The 16,375-nt window shown below is 44.8% G+C and overlaps 1 long non-coding RNA gene across 1 annotated transcript; it reads right to left on the bottom strand.

Annotated features, from left to right (window-relative positions):
* Positions 1–4,950: 4,950 nt before the first annotated feature.
* On the bottom strand, positions 4,951–11,480 carry LOC130305761 (uncharacterized). The gene is made up of 3 exons (XR_008855203.1): positions 8,280–11,480; positions 7,796–7,988; positions 4,951–5,442 (listed from the first exon to the last, which is right to left on the bottom strand). It is a non-coding gene; the product is annotated as an uncharacterized LOC130305761 (long non-coding RNA).
* Between the last annotated feature and the right edge of the window lie 4,895 nt (positions 11,481–16,375).

The raw sequence follows: 16,375 nt of genomic DNA on the forward strand, positions 1-16,375 counted from the left end.
TGGGTACGGTGGAGCATATATTCTGGTCGTGTCCTCTCATACGGTCATACTGGACTATGGTACAGAGACTGGTTTGTGAGGCTTTGGGAGTGTTGGTTCCTTTAGACCCGCTGGTTTATCTTCTTCAACTTTCTTATCCTGTGCTGGCTAAGAAACCTTTTAAGCTATTTATGCATATGGTGTTGGCTGCTAAAACCCTTATTGCTAGGTGTTGGAAAAAACCTCTTCCTCCCTCGGAGTCGGACTTACTCGCTCGGATCCGTGAGATCCGGTCGTTGGAGTTCCCTACGGCCTCCTTGAATAACACCATCCCTTCATTCCTATTGGTCTGGGAGCCCTGGGATCGCTTCTCCGATAGACAGCCGCCTTGACTTTTTCCTCTCTCTCTCCCTTCTTTTTTCCTCCCTTTCCTCTGCCCTTTTGTGGTCGGTTGTGTCTGTCTTTGGTGTTGTCTGTCTGTTAACTCCATTCTACCCCCTCCCTTGTTTTTGGCTTGCCAAGCCTTTTAAGTTCTTTCACCTGGTGGTGGATTGCTTGATTATTCTGACTACTTTCCAGTTGTTGATTGCTGGGTGTTTGTTTTATTGCCGCCTACGGGCTTGATCTGATTACCTACCTGCCTGTTTCTGCTTCGTACCTTGTGGTATTATCTGGGGCCTCGGCCTCTGCAATGTTTTTTGTGTTATATCCCTGTTTGGATTTCTTCACATGTAAAATCTTTAATAAAAACTACAGTTTAAAAAAAAAAAAATCACACATTCTCTTTATTCTGTAGGTCCATAAGATTAAAATGATACCCTACTTATATCGGTTTGATTTTGTCGCACTTCTGAAAAAAATCATAACTACATGCAGGAAAATTTATACGTTTAAAATTGTCATCTTCTGACCCCTATAACTTTTTTATTTTACTGTGTATGGTTGGTATGAGGGCTCATTTTTTGCGCCGTGATCTGAAGTTTTTAGCGGTACCCTTTTTATATTGATCAGACTTGTTGATCACTTTTTATTCATTTTTTCATTATATAAAAAGTGACCAAAAATACACTGCGCGTACGCCATTGACTGTGCGGTTTATTAACGATATATTTTTATAATTCGGAAATTTCCGCACGCGGCGATACCACATATGTTTATTTTTATTTACACAATTTTTATTTTTTTTAAATGGGAAAAGGGGGGTGATTCAAACTTTTAATAGGGGAGGTGTTAAATGATCTTTCTTCACTTTTTTTTTCTTTTTTTTATGCAGTGCACTTTTTTTTTCTGTGCTCCCATAGGGACCTATTACACTGCACACACTGATCTTTTACATTGATCACTGGTTTCTCATAGGAAACCAGTGATCGATGATTCTGCCGCTTGACTGCTCATGCCTGGATCTCAGGCACTGAGCAGTCATTCAGCGGTCGGACACCAGGAGGCAAGGTAGGAGATCCTCCTCGTGTTCTACAGCTGTTCGGGACGCCGCGGCGATCCCGAACAGCTCCCAGAGCTAACCGGCATGGTTTCACTTTCACTTTAGACACAGCGTTCAACTTTGAATGCCGCGTCTAAAGGGTTAATAGCGCGCGGCACCACGATCACTGCCGCGCGCTATCAGCCATGGGTCCCGGCCGACCCACGACGAGGCCCCGCGTCCTTGGTCCTTAAAGGGGTACTCCGCCCCTGGCATCCTATCCAAAGGATAGGGGATAAGATGTTAGATCGCCGCGGTCCCGCTGCTGGGGACCCCGGGGATCGCCACTGCGGCACCCCGCCATCATTACTGCACAGAGCGAGTTCGCTCTGTGCATAATGACGGGCGATACAGGGGCCGGAGCAGCGTGACATCAATGCTCCGCCCCTCATGACATCACGGCCCGTCCCCTTAATGCAAGTCTATGGCATAGACTTGTATTGACGGGGGCGGGCCGTGATGTCACGAGGGGCGGAGCCGTGACGTAACGATGCTCCGGCCCCTGTATTGCCCGTCATTACGTGCAGAGCTGACATCTTATCTAGGGGCAGATGTCTAGGGGCAGAGTACCCCTTTAAGGGGTTAAAGGGGTACTCCACTGCCCCAGCGTCCAGAACATTTATCTGGGGAAGTGGAGTACCCATTTAACACTAAAAATTGGGAAAATATCCTCAAAAATAAGTGTAGACACTAAATGGCAGACTTTTAAAAATATCCTAAATTCTTTAATAAGATGTAAAGGGGGTTATAAATGACAAAAAAGCATTTCAATGGGCACTGTCAGATATTAAAAAAAAATTTCATATGTTGTACATCTTGGAAAAGCAATAGTGTTTCTAATATACTTCTTTAAAAAATGTACACATTTTATTAAAGAAAACTGCCTTTGAAAATACCACCATTAGGGGTCCCCATACCTCCTGGGACACTGATGAGTCCCACAGCAGCATGAGCGTGTCCAAGGGTCATGGACACGAGAGGGCTGATTGACAAGGCTGCAGGTGAAACACACCTTGCAGCAACACTGCTGTAACACACAGTTTTACCAAACACATGCCAACGTGGAGTTGTGGTTGCAAAACCACAACTCCAAGCCAAAGGATGTCTGAGCATGCTGGGAGTTGTAGTTTTGTGAGGGAGGAGTCATCACAGTGCAGGCAAGAGAAGGACATGCCCCCTCCCTCTGACAGGATGGAAAAGACATTAAGCAGCTATAATATGCTATTTTTTTTAGTAAAATATAAGTGATAGACATATAAAAATTACATGTCTCTTATAACATTGCTTGCAGGAGCGAGGTGAAGCACCGTACTTGGGCTGAATATATGGGACACACACTTGCTAGATAAATGTAGACTTAAAAATGACATGTTCATGTTCAGGATGAGGTACTGAGTAACATATAACAGTCTTTTTGTGGCATCTGACAGGTACGCTTTGCTACTAAAACAGGAAGGTAGTTGTCACGTCCTGCGCTCCGGCCAGACACGCAGGCTGTGAGCGCTTTCCTCCTCTGCCAGCGGGGCTGGCATTCGCATCGCTCTCCACGTTGCCTTCTCCTCTCTCTCAGCACCAGCAGGTGTGCCCCCGCCTCCTAGGGCGCGCGCGCCGGAGCTCTTAGATTTAAAGGGCCAGCACGCCTTTAATTATTGTTTTCACCTGCACCTCACTTATAAGCTTCTGCACCTCCCTTCACTCCCTGCCGGATCTTTGTTGCCCTTGTGCCCTAGAGAAAGCATTCCTGTGCTTCTGCTTTACCGTGTTCCTGACCCTTTGCTCCGTTACCTGTTCCTGCTCCGCTGCCACCTGCCTATTGACCTCCTGCTATGTTCTAGACTACACTCCTGTGCTGCCTGCCCTGACCTTCTGCTATTCCGACCCCGTGTTGCTGTATCCCTCCTGTACCTCGCATCTCCTCAGCTGCCTGTGTGGTCGAGTTGTGCCAGGGGTAGCAACCTGGGTGCTTCCTGCCACAGCAAGACCATACCCTTTGAGGTGGGCTCTGGTGAAAACCAGCAGCACCTTAGACTCCGCTCCCTGCCACGGCCCACGTAATCTGCCACACAGGTCCAGAGGATCCACTTCCTCTGTGAGTGTCCTGCCAATTGCTGTGTCTTTACAGTAAGATCCGGCCATGGATCCCGCTGAGGTACCTCTGCCTGAAGTATCGGATCTCCCCTCTGTTGTGGTTTTCAGTCGCAGAAGTTAGCCCGTCAGGTGCAACAACTGAGTCAATTGTCAGCCATGATGCAACAGCTTCTAGCCATGCAGCAACAACAGCAGCAGCAGCCGCAATCTGCTCCAGTCTCTCCACCTGTTCCCGTCTTCATCCGGATCCAAACTTCGTTTACAATTACCCACGAAGTATGATGGTGATCCAAAGATGGGTAGAGGCTTCATGAGTGTTCCATGCATCTGGAGCTGATGGCGGATCAGTTCCTAATGGAACGAGCTAAGGTGGTGTTTGTGGTCAGTCTGTTGTCTGGAAAGGCCCTAGCCTGGGCTACACCTCTCTGGGACTGTAATGATCCGGTCTCCTCAAACCTGACAGCCTTCCTAGCTGAATTTCGCAGTGTTTTTGAAGAACCCGCATGAGCTCTTCTGAACCTCAGCCAAGGGAATTCCTCTGTTGGCGACTACGTGGTTCATTTTCGCACTCTTGCCTCAGAACTGGCATGGAACGATGAGGCCTTGTGTGCAACTTTTAAAAAAGGACTATCCAGCTAAATTAAGGATGCTCTCGCTGCATGAGATCCTCTGTCTACCTTGTGTGAATCAATTAATTTAGCCACACGAATTGATGTACGTTTTGCTGAAAGGCAGGGGGAACTTCGTATGGAAAGAGAACCTGCCCGAACATGGCGATTTCCTTGCTTGGCTCCCGTGTTCCAATGTCCACCTCTACAATGTTCTTTGCCTCTTGCCCAAGAGGCTATGCAAGTGAACAGATCCCGCTTAACGCAGCTGAAAAGATCCCACGACGCAATGAGAATTTGTGCCTATATTGTGCCAATCCGGGGGACTTTCTCAAAGACTGTTCTATAAGTCCACAGCGTCGGGGGAAACACTCGCACCTAGGACATGTGGGAGAGGCATCCCTAGGTGTTAATACCTCTCCTCGTTTGACCATTTCTGTTCAAATCTACACTTCTGCCAAGTCTACATTCATCGCTTCTGCACTTTTGGACTCTGGTTCCGTTGGTGACTTCATTGATGCCTCCTTGGTCCACAAATACCATCTTTCTGTGATTCGGCTTCCAAAGCCCTTGCTCATTACTTCTGTTAATGGAAAAAATCTGGACTGTAAGGTGCTATTCCTCACAGAGCCTCTCGTCATGCAAGTGGGAGTCTTGCATAAGGAGAAAATCGAATTCTATGTGCTTCCACATTGTGCTTCGGAGCTTCTTCTTGGACTACCTTGGCTCCAACAGCATTCTCCACAACTTGACTGGAGTTTGGGTGAAATCACACAAAAGTAGTAGAGAGTCGGCACTCGTCTAGGTGGTGGTGCACGTGGACCAAAGGTACAAATGGTAGGTAGAAGAAATCCCGGCACTCACTAGGTATGCTGAATCATAATGGTTTTATTAATCCATATGCAAGATAATGTAGCGACTCGCAGGACGCGTTTTGGCCAGGTGGCCTTTGTCAACTGATCTACCAAACAGAGATCACAGGTGTACATATATAGGGAGAGGAAGCCCTCCCCTTCCGGCTCATAGGTGTAAACACCTGACGGCTGAGTCGGGGGGAGACTGCATCTTACAAATAATACATAAACAAAGGAAAATAAATAAAGGAAAATAAATAAATGTAAACCAATAATGGTAAGGGAGCAGCATGAATTTCATTGAATACAGTAGTCATCAAGGAAAAACGAAATATCTGTACTTGGACTATATAGAGATTCGTTTGGAATCATTCTGACCGTGCTCTATGCTTGCAGTGATGAGTTACAAGAAGAAGAAATATCAATGTGGTCTCTAGAAAAGAAGGAGACATAATCAATTAAAAAACAACAATATTAAATGCAATGACATTACTATAGAATTTGACTGATTTCATAGTCCCTATTAAGACCCCTAGGTTCAATAGTTTTGAGGCGGTGTATCCAGTATGTTTCCTTTTTAAGTAGGAGTCGTTTAATGTTGCCTCCCCTTCGTGGTTTTTCAACATGATCTATGACTTGGAATCTCAGTTGTGAGATATTGTGACCCATTTTGTCAAAGTGGAAAGGGATGGGGAACAAAAGATTTTTGCAACGGATTGTGGACTTGTGTCTATTGATGCAGTCCCCTACACGCTGGGTGGTTTCCCCAACGTATAGGAGACCGCACGGACACTTAATGGAATAAATGAAATTCTTAGACTCACATGTGTGAAAAGAACGAATTTTAATGTTTTCGCCGCTATGTGGATGTTGTACAGTATCACCCTTAATGATATGGCTGCATTGAGCACAATGCAGACATGGGTATGTGCCATTCTTTTTACTTTGTAAAAAGGTTTGTCGTGGCAACACTTTTGTTGACCCTATATCAGCCCTAACTAGTTTGTCACGTAAGTTAGGTGCTCTTTTGTTGCAGATAAGGGGAGGGTTTTTAAATTCGGCAATTTGAGGGTAAGATCTATTCAGAAGGTGCCAATATTTTTTGATCACATTGTCCACTTTATAGGAGAGGGGATGAAAATTTCTTACAAAGGGGATCCTAGGGTTGGTTGAGGAAATCCTTGTGGAAGGTATTTTTGCTGCCTCCAGGACAGTTTCTGGGTAACCCCTCTCACGGAATTTGTCATCCAATTCCCACAGTCTCACATCCCTCTTTTGTGGGTCACATACAATCCTCTCTACTCTTTGTCATTGTGCTCTCGGGAGGGATTTGGGGTGTGAGCTGGAGAAGTGGAGTAGACTATTCCGATCAATGGGCTTTCCATAGAGATCAGTCTCAAGATCGCCCTTTCCATTTTTAACAACCAGTGTGTCCAGAAAGTTAATACTTTCCTGGCTGCATGACATGGTGAACTGTAATTCACTCCTATTACTGTTCATGTAGTCCAAAAAACGATCAAGGGTAGAACGTGGCCCCTCCCAAACGCAAAAAATATCATCAATATAACGTTTCCAACATCTAACGTGTTGGGAAAAAAATTTATTGGTATAGATAAAAAGATACTCAAAGTGAGCCATATAAGTGTTTGCATAGGGAGGGGCCACGTTCGCGCCCATCGCCGATCCACGTTGCTGTAAGAAAATGTTGTCACCGTACATAAAAAAATTCTCAAACAGGATCAGCCTCAATAGTCCCAACAAAAAATCCTTCTGTTGTGGGCTGAAGTCACTAGATTCTAGTAGCCATCTGGTGGACTCCATTCCCTTTTCGTGTTCAATGGACGTGTAAAGGCTGACAACATCTATAGTTACCAACCATGTATTACCAGAGATATTATGTAGGCCTTTTATTACTTCCAAAAAGTGTGAAGTGTCAAGTAGGAAGGCAGTGGTATTTTTAATCAAAGGGGTAAGGCATTTTTCCAGTGTGATAGACAGGGGTGAGAGGATGGAGTCCACTGAGGCCACAATGGGTCTACCAGGGGGATTCACTGGGTCTTTATGGACCTTGGGGAGTATGTAAAAAACCGGTGTGATAGGAAACTCATTACTCAAAAAGGTATGCATTTTAGAATCTATCACCCCCTCCTCCAATGATGTGTTGAGGAAGGAAGTGATTTTACTCCTAATTTCAGTTAACGGATCTCTGGTAAGTTTTTTGTATGTAAGGTTATCCGCCAGATGTCTTTCAATCTCACTTCTATATGTTAAAGTATCCATCACCACCAGTGAGCCCCCTTTATCGGCTGGTTTTATTGTAATATTTCTTTCGTTAGCTAGATTTCTCAGGGCCGAGGACTCGCTGGAGGTGAGGTTATGAAACACATTGAAGTGTCCCTGTTGAATTTCTTTACAGATGGAATCTACTTCATTTTTTACCAATTTGATATATGTCTCTGCTGGATGACTAGACCTAGGGGGGTTAAATCTACTCTTAAGGCGTAAACCAATTGAGTCTAAGGTAAAAACATTCTCCATATTGTCAAGCGTAGCAACATCAATAACATTAATATTCTGGCTAGGCTGAGTATACTGTGTTGAATTTTCTTTTTCTGGAAAGAACGTTTTCAGCCTAATAGATCGGAAGAAACGTTCTAAATCAATGTCCATGGTGAATGAATCAAATTCATTCACCGGGCTAAAGGACAAGCCTTTCTGAAGCACACTCAGTTCGGCAGGAGAAAGGCATCGTGAGGATATGTTTACAACTATAGATTGTCCCGTACCTGCGACCGGGTGAGTAGTGTGCCCTTGGGACCTCCGATGATGTCAGCCCGCTCTCCTCCTCCGGGGTGAAATCACATGCTGGGGACACTTTTGTCATAATCACTGTTTTGTGCCAGTCCAGTCAAAAGTAGTCTCTTCTCGTCCTCCTATGCCAGGTCTGCCTCTTCCATATCAAGATTATTCAGATGTATTCTGCAAGAAGAAGGCCAAGACCTTACCACCACATCATACGTATGATTGCCCCATTGATTTACAGCCTGGGACCACGCCTCCTCGAGGAAGAATCTATCCATTATCTGTTCCAGAGTCTCAAGCTATGGCTAAATACATCCCGGAGAACCACCAAAAGGGATTCATCCGAAAATCTGCCTCCCCAGCCGGAGCCGGTTTCTTCTTTGTCGGGTTCTTTGTCGTGTTCTCTCCGTCTATGTATTGACTACAGGGGTCTTAACAAAATCACGATTAAAAATCACTATACCTTACCTCTGATCTCTGAACTTTTTGATCATCTACGAGGTGCTAAGATCTTCTCCAAATTGGATTTACGTGGAGCTTATAATCTGATTCGTATCCGCTAGGGAGATGTACGGAAAACGGCCTTGAATACCCGAGATGGACACTTTAAGTATCTCGTGATGCCTTTCGGCCTCTGCAATGCTCCAGCCTTCTTTCAAGAATTTGTCAACCATATCTTCCGAGATCTTCTTTACACCTGTGTAGTTGTATATATTGATGACATCTTGATCTTCTTATCAAACTTAGAGGAGCATCGATCTCAAGTCTGTCTGGTCCTTCAACACCTCCAGAAGAATCACCTTATGTCAAACTGGAGAAATGCCTGTTTGAGAAGTCTAGTCTTCTGTTTCTCGGTTACATTGTTTCTCATCAAGGACTTCAGATGGATCCTGATAAACTGACGGCGGTATTAGATTGACCTTGCCCTACTGGACTTAGGCAATTCAACGCTTTTTGGGATTTGCCAATTATTATCGTCAGTTCATCCCACATTTCTCCTCCTTGTTCGCTCCGATTGTGGATCTTACTAGAAAGAGCTCTAACCCTAAGTCATGGCCTCCTGAAGCCGAAGTTGCCTTCTCTCGCTTAAAGACAGTGTTTGCCTCTGCTCCTGTGCTTACTAGACCTAATCCGGAGAAACCCTTTACTTTGGAAGTAGATGCTTCATCCGTAGGAGCTGGAGCCATTCTTACTCAGAAAAATTCCAAGGGCAAGACCGTAACCTGTGGTTTCTTTTACAAGACTTTCTCGCCTGCTGAAAGGAACTATTCCATTGGAGATCGTGAACTCTTTGCTAGAATGGCGACATTTGCTAGAAGGGTCTCCTCATCCGGTTAGCATCTACTCAGACCATAAGAACCTCTTATACATCCAGTCTGCTCAGCATTTGACTCCCTGTCAGACAAGATGGTCTCTTTTCTTTTCCAGATAAAAAATTTTTCCTTCATTTCTGCCCCGTTAACAAGAACGCCAGAGCCGATGCTTTTTCCAGGTCCTCCGATGTCATAGAATTAGACTTCACGCCAAGGCATATTATCCCTTCAGAGTGTTTAATTTCTGCAGCTCCTGCCGATCTTCATCAAATTCCCCCTGGGAAATCTTTTTTGCCAGCAAAACTGAGACGTAAAGTCTTGATTTGGGGACATTCTTCTTTGTTGGCTGGTCACCCTGGAGTACGGAAAACTACTCAGCACTACTCACCACTTCTGGCATTACTGGTGGCCACACCTTGAAAACGATGACACTGATTTTGTCCGTTCCTGTGTTACCTGTGCCCGTAACAAGACCTCTCGGCAGAGACCTGCGGGCCTCTTACAGCCTTTGCCCATTCTGGAGACTCGCTGGTCTCATATTGCTATGGGCTTCATCACCGATCTGCCACCTTCTCGTAATAATACAGTCATTTGGGTGGTGGTTGATCGATTCTCCAAGATGGCTCACTTCATTCCGTTACCACGTCTTCCATCTGCTCCACAGCTGGCTAAACATTTCCTTCAGCATATTTTTCGCCTTCATGGTCTCCCTAATCACAACGTCTTGGACCATTTGGACAGGACATGATGCCAGGAGGTTGAGAGGCTCCTCCCCCCCGCTCCCTGCCCCTTCCATGGACCAAACACATGCTGCTGGTTCGGGACACCGCTCAGCTGCGCTGAAAGCTGGGATGTGAGTGTGCTGGATGGTGGTGGAGCAGAGGGACCTAACCTGACACAGCAGTAGCGAGCGGGGAGCAGTGGACTGTGAGCGTAGCAGCCCCCACACAAACAACAGCACACACAGGTGCCAGCAACGCTGCGATCTGGAGTGGAGGCCCAGAAGAGGCAGTGAGTGGAAGGAACCCGGGTCTGTGTTGTGCTGAGAATGCAGGAAAAGTGAGAGTGTGACCCTGGAGCTACTGGAGGAAGACACACTGAGGAAGCTGATCCATGGCTGCTCCAGGGACCCAGCTGAGATTCGGGTGAGATCCTCCCATATCTGTGTTGTTATAAGGATGAAACTGCTGCCACAGTGAACAAACTGTACTAAAAGAATCCCACTTCATATGGTGTAACTTGTGCAGAATGTCAGCGCAGAAAACACATGTGAACATTACGTACATTTAAATAATCCAGCAGGCACTAGGACTGCTCAGAAATACGCTGTCTCGTAGATGGCAATGCACTATGAGGAGGTCAGTCATAGATTGGACCGGGGTGAAGCTGTGGATGTTGCATAACTGGAATTTTCTAAGCCATTTGATACTGTTCCAGAAAAATGGGTTAGTACAGAAGACAAGACTGCTGGGACTAGGGAATATATATGTAAATGGTTTAGCAACTGGCTCAGTGATAGGAATGTGATGTCCCATTCCACTACATGGTCCTGTACTACCCTTAGGCCCTGTCAGGTTGAGACCCTCAGTGACTTGGGGCTCCCCTGCAAGGTCTCCATTTGTTGTCCCATAATGTTGTGTATATTACTTTAATGCCTAGACAGTATCCTTATGTATAGGTAGTACAAAGGAACTGTGGGAGGTCTCAAGGACCTGTGTAAGTCTGTCACATGTTATGTTATGCAGTCACATGATTTGTTGTCACATGTTCTCCCAGAGAGCACCAGCTTAAACTGTGAACCGCAGCTTGACCAATGGACTTTAGTCTAGCCCCCCACTATATAAAGGGGCGGCCATTACAATTCACTCTCTTCTCTTCCTTTACTGAGAACCAACAAGTACAGATTTCAGTCCAAGTGATCAGCATCTAAAAGACCCCGAAAGCTTCAGTCATTCCAGTAAGTCTCAAGTCTATGTCTGTGGTCACTGAAACTAGTCAAGTCCTGCATATAGTCAAGTCAAGTCAAATTAATTACAAGTATATTGGTGCAGCAAGCTGTGAGGTCCTTCTGGATTCCTGGCCACCTCTCTGGGAAATCTGGCCTTAGCTGTGAAGATAATTCCATCTGTCTTATACTCAGTAAAGCCTCCGTGTGACCATAACTGGTTGTGGACTCTCATTGCACTACAAGCAACTACTAGCAGCGTGGGGTGTTCCGGAACCCTAAAACCACATTGGCGTCACGAACACTAGGGGTTAAAAACATCTTGCTCCCAGGGTTAATATCATCTGATCCCACCACTCACAGCGCTACACCTGTGGTCCCGCCATACACCCGTGGGTCACCACAATTGTTAGGATTCGGCAGGCTGGATGTGGATCCTCTGTGTCTTTAAAGATTGTGGTCTTTCCTTAACTGCAGGTACTACTACTCCCAACATGGAGAACACTGCTCCATGCTGGGAGCTGTAGTACCTGCATTTATAGACAGATCGCAACAGGTGTCAGAAGTTTCACTCGCTACGATCTGTCTATTAATGCAGGTACTACAGCCCCCAGCATGGAGCAGAGTGTGCTCCATGTTGTGAGTAGTAGTACCTGCAGATCACAGTGAGTGTACACCCGATGCGATCATCCTATCTATTGCAGAGATGCGGAGCTGCTTTCTCCTGCGCTCCGCAACTCTGCACTGTACTCCGGCCGGTGTGAGATGGAAATGTGCGTCCGCTCCTTCCCTCAGCTCTCCGAAGATTTCCAAAGCTAGAGCTGAATGGGATGGCAGAGCGAAGGCAGAGCAGGGGGAGAGAGAAGGTACTTGTCCCCCTCATCTCCCCTGCTCTGCCTGTATTCACTGAACGGAACAGGAGGATGACAAAGTGCACGGGCTGGGGATTTATAGACTGCAGGGGCTAGGGAATAAATATCGGACTTGGGATGATTTCTATGTGTGAAGGGGGGGGGGGGGACTCCTGAATGACACATGCTGGCAGTTGTAGTCCCTGTTATGTGTGTGTATGCTAGTGTTTCCCAACCAGGGCTGAGTTATATTAGTGTGTATAACGCAGGTTTACACCTCACACCGGCCAGTGATGTGAATAGAACATCACTCATTCATATTTCCCTCTGAGAGCTGTGATTGGCTGCAACCATCCGGCCAATCCCCATTCTGGGCAGAAAATATGAATGAGTGATGTGAATTTCTATTTACATCACTGGCCGGAGTACAGAGTAGAGATGCGAGCGCTGTATAGAGCCGCTCCAGATCTCTGCTATATTATTGATGATCGCATCAGGTGTCAGGAGTAACACCCGGGGCGATATGTCTATTAGTACAGGTACTACTACTCCCATCATGTGAACAGTCTGTGAAACACACACACACTTTATTTTTAAAAAAATGCAAATTTCGTTATAAAAAAAAATGTTATACATTTTTTTCCATCCCTACTTTTTCTTTTTTTTTTTTTTTACCTAACAATTTTGAAAAAAAGAAGGGGCCAAAAAGGCAAATTCCACACAAAGGTGAAAATGACAGAAAAAACACCAAAATGCAGGGGAAAAACGAAGTGCAAAAACCTCAGTGGAATCCTAGCCTTAAGGCTAAGTTTCCACAAAGGTTTTTTTTTTGTTTGTTTTTTAACTGCAGTTTTTGAGCCAAAGTCAGAAGTGTATTTAGGAATGAAAGGACGGAAGGAATGAGATTATATAGGAAGGACTCCTTCCTACTGGATCCACTTCTGATTTTGGCACAAAAACTGCAGCAGCAGTTTTCCAAAAGAAAAAAAATAAAAGAAAAAAACCTGTGAGGAAACCTAGCCCTACTATTGAGTTCTAAGCAGAGTTAGCCTGAAGTGTCATTATATAACAACAACATTACATACTGTTGTAGTCCAAAACATTTATTTTTTAAAACATTTGTTTGCTAGTTGGTGACATGCAGTGTGGTATGCCCCATTACTATGGAAACAACATATACTACAGGTGGCAGATGCCATCCTTTGAGAATGGCGCTACTTAGCAATAAAAAACAATATAAGTAGACACTTTGGGTATTTTGACTGTACATAAAGGTCTCATGGTGTGCCTCTAGCTCCTGGGTTGCTAGTTGTGCTTGTGTGATGTACAATATACATTTAGAGGTTAAATGGGAAGATGGTGCTCTTTAAATAAACATTTACATATTACAGTGCAAACAAATCTAACAGCAACACTTGCTATCCACATATTAGACAAGCCTTGTTACAACTGAAGCTGAGTGTTACAGTATACTCGCTTTCACACTGCAGCAACTGTAAGTACAAGGATGACATAGAGATCTTAAATGTTCCACTTGATACACTGACAGTCAATGATACTTTCAAGAGACAGCAGAGCATGAGTATGGAACAAATGGCACAGTAAGTCTGTAATGGTAGGGAATCACCTAACAGCACATCCATACACTGCAGCAGAGGAAAGAGGACACAGTAATATATCCAGCAACCAACTGTACAGAGGTGACACAGTGTACTGTCCTCATGCACACACAGAAGGCCTTTTGTGTTTCTTCAAGAAAGCTTTGATTCATTAATCCTGCCTCCTCTCACTCTCTGTCCATCTGCCTCATTCTGGCAGTCTCTCCATCCATCTGTCTGTCTCTGGCAGTCTCTCTATCCATCTGCCTGTCTATGGCAGTCTCTGTATACATCTGCTTGTCTCTGGCACTGTCTCACTCCATATGTTAATGTCTTTTTAACCCTTTATTAATAGTTAAATTTCAGTTTTAAACATGTATTCTATTTCAGATGCTATGTTTTCATTCTTTGTAATCACTAACATTATCTAACAACATTAGTTTTTCTATTCGTGTTCATCAATCTATCTCTATCTATCTATCTACACTGCTCAAAAAATGAAGGGAACACTAAACACATCCTAGATCTGAATGAATTAACTAATCGTGTGAAATACTTTAGTCTTTACATAGTTGAATGTGCTGACAACAAAATCACACAAAAATTATCAATGGAAATCAAATTTATCAACCCCTGGAGGTCTGGATATGGAGTCACATTAAAAATCAAAGTGGAAAACCAAACTACAGGCTGATCCAACTTTGATGTAATGTCCTTAAAACAAGTCAAAATGAGGCTCAGTAGTGTGTGTGGCCTCCACATGCCAGTATGACCTCCCTACAATGCCTGGGCATGCTCCTGATGAGGTGGCAGTAAACGAAAGCATCGGCCAACTCCTGGACAGTCTGTGGTGCAACGTAGTGTTGGTGGATGGAGCGAGACATGATGTCCCAGATGTACTCAATCGGATTCAGGTCTGGGGAACGGGCGGGCCAGTCCATAGCATCAATGCCTTCTTCTTGCAGGAACTGCTGACACACTCCAGCCACATGAGGTCTAGCATTATCTTGCATTAGGAGGAACCCAGGGATAACCGCACCAGCATATGGTTTCACAAGGGGTCTGAGGATCTCATCTCGGTACCTAATGGCAGTCAGGCTACCTCTGGAAAGCACATGGAGGGATGTGCGGCCCCCCAAAGAAATGCCACCCCACCCCATTGCTGACCCACTGTGAAATCGGTCATGTTAGAGAATGTTGCAGGCAGCATAACATTCTCCATGGTGTCTCCAGACTCTGTCACGTCTGTCACATATGCTCAGTGTAAACCTGCTTTCATCTGTGAAGAGCACAGGGCACCAGTGGCGAATTTGCCAATCATGGTGTTCTCTGGCAAATGCCAAATGTCCTGCACAGTGTTGAGCTTTAAGCACAACCCCCACCTGTGGACGTCAGGCCCTCATACCACCCTCATGGAGTCTGTTTCTAACTGTTTGATTGGACACATGCACATTTGTGGCCTGCTGGAGGTCAATTTTCCGGGTCTATGGACTCCTCTACATCTCCTGATGTACTGGCCTTTCTCCTGGTAGCGCCTCCATTCTCTGGACACTACGCTGACAGACACAGCAAACCTCCTTGCCACAGCTCGCATTGATGTGCCATTCTGGATGAGCTGCATTACCTGAGCCACTTGTGTGGGTTATAGACTCTGTCTAATGCTACCACTAGAGTGAAAGCACCGCCAGCATTCACCAGCATTCACCAGCATTTTATTTTTTTAAGCAGTGTTTTTGTATCTAATCTATCTATAAGGATAACTGCAGCACGCCAAAATGCTAAAGTGAAGTTTTATTCCGTCACAAGCAGTATTACAAAAGAGCTACATTTCAGCCACCTCTCCCTGCCTTTGTGAGGCATAGACTGGTGACAAATGTACAACTTTAAATGCATGTTACATCGCATAATTAATCAATATATCAATATTTAAATAAATACAATATACATACATAATAAATTACATAATTTTTGGATTTATAGTTATAATAAAGTGCATATCAGTGCATCCATATGTAATACATCAGTGCAATAAATTTCACCCATTTCATTTATATATACAGACAAAAGTGCTACTTCTACATAAAGTATATTTATGTGCAATCATTCCTTCTATGATGATGGATGCAGGGACAGTACACTTACCAGTCAAAACTAACCGGAGTTACATAATATTGACATAGACAGTATAGTTGGAGTGGGGTATTATGAACTGCTCATGTGCACCCGCTCTGTGCGCGTAGCAGAAATACATGGGACTTACATCACAGACAATTACAGTATAGAGCTATGGCATCCGTGGCGGCTAAGCAGAGGATCGACTGCACAGACTTAGTATTAATCTATCTATACACAGATAACCGATAACAGATAACAGATTAAAGAAAAATAAGTAGATAACTAATACAGATAAAGCAAATCATTACATATAAAAGTAAGAAAGATCTGCTGGGAGCTGCATATCACGGTCTATGTCAGTGTTTCCCAGGAAGGGAGCCCCCAGCTGTTGCAAAACTACAACTCCCAGCATGCCCGGACAGCCAAAGGCTGTCCGGGCATGCTGGGAGTTATAGTTTTGCAACAGCCGGGGCACCCTGCTTGGGAAACATTGGTCTATGTAGAGGACAGGAGCTTCTTCAGGGTCCTGTACAGTACATGCAATGTCCTAAAAAAGTAACATGGAGTCGCCCTCACCTGGTGTCCAAAGGAGCAGGTAACCCTAGTACAGGTAAAGAGTACAGAACATGTAATACCTCCCTGTACTGTAGGGGGCGCTACCAGACTTCAGTCTTCAGTAATACAGGTGTTTTAACAGTAAATTGCACATTCTGATTGGTTGGTTCTTCTGGCCAATGACACG

The sequence above is a fragment of the Hyla sarda genome, chromosome 1 (genome assembly GCF_029499605.1).
Source record: "Hyla sarda isolate aHylSar1 chromosome 1, aHylSar1.hap1, whole genome shotgun sequence".
Classification (NCBI taxonomy): domain Eukaryota; kingdom Metazoa; phylum Chordata; class Amphibia; order Anura; family Hylidae; genus Hyla; species Hyla sarda.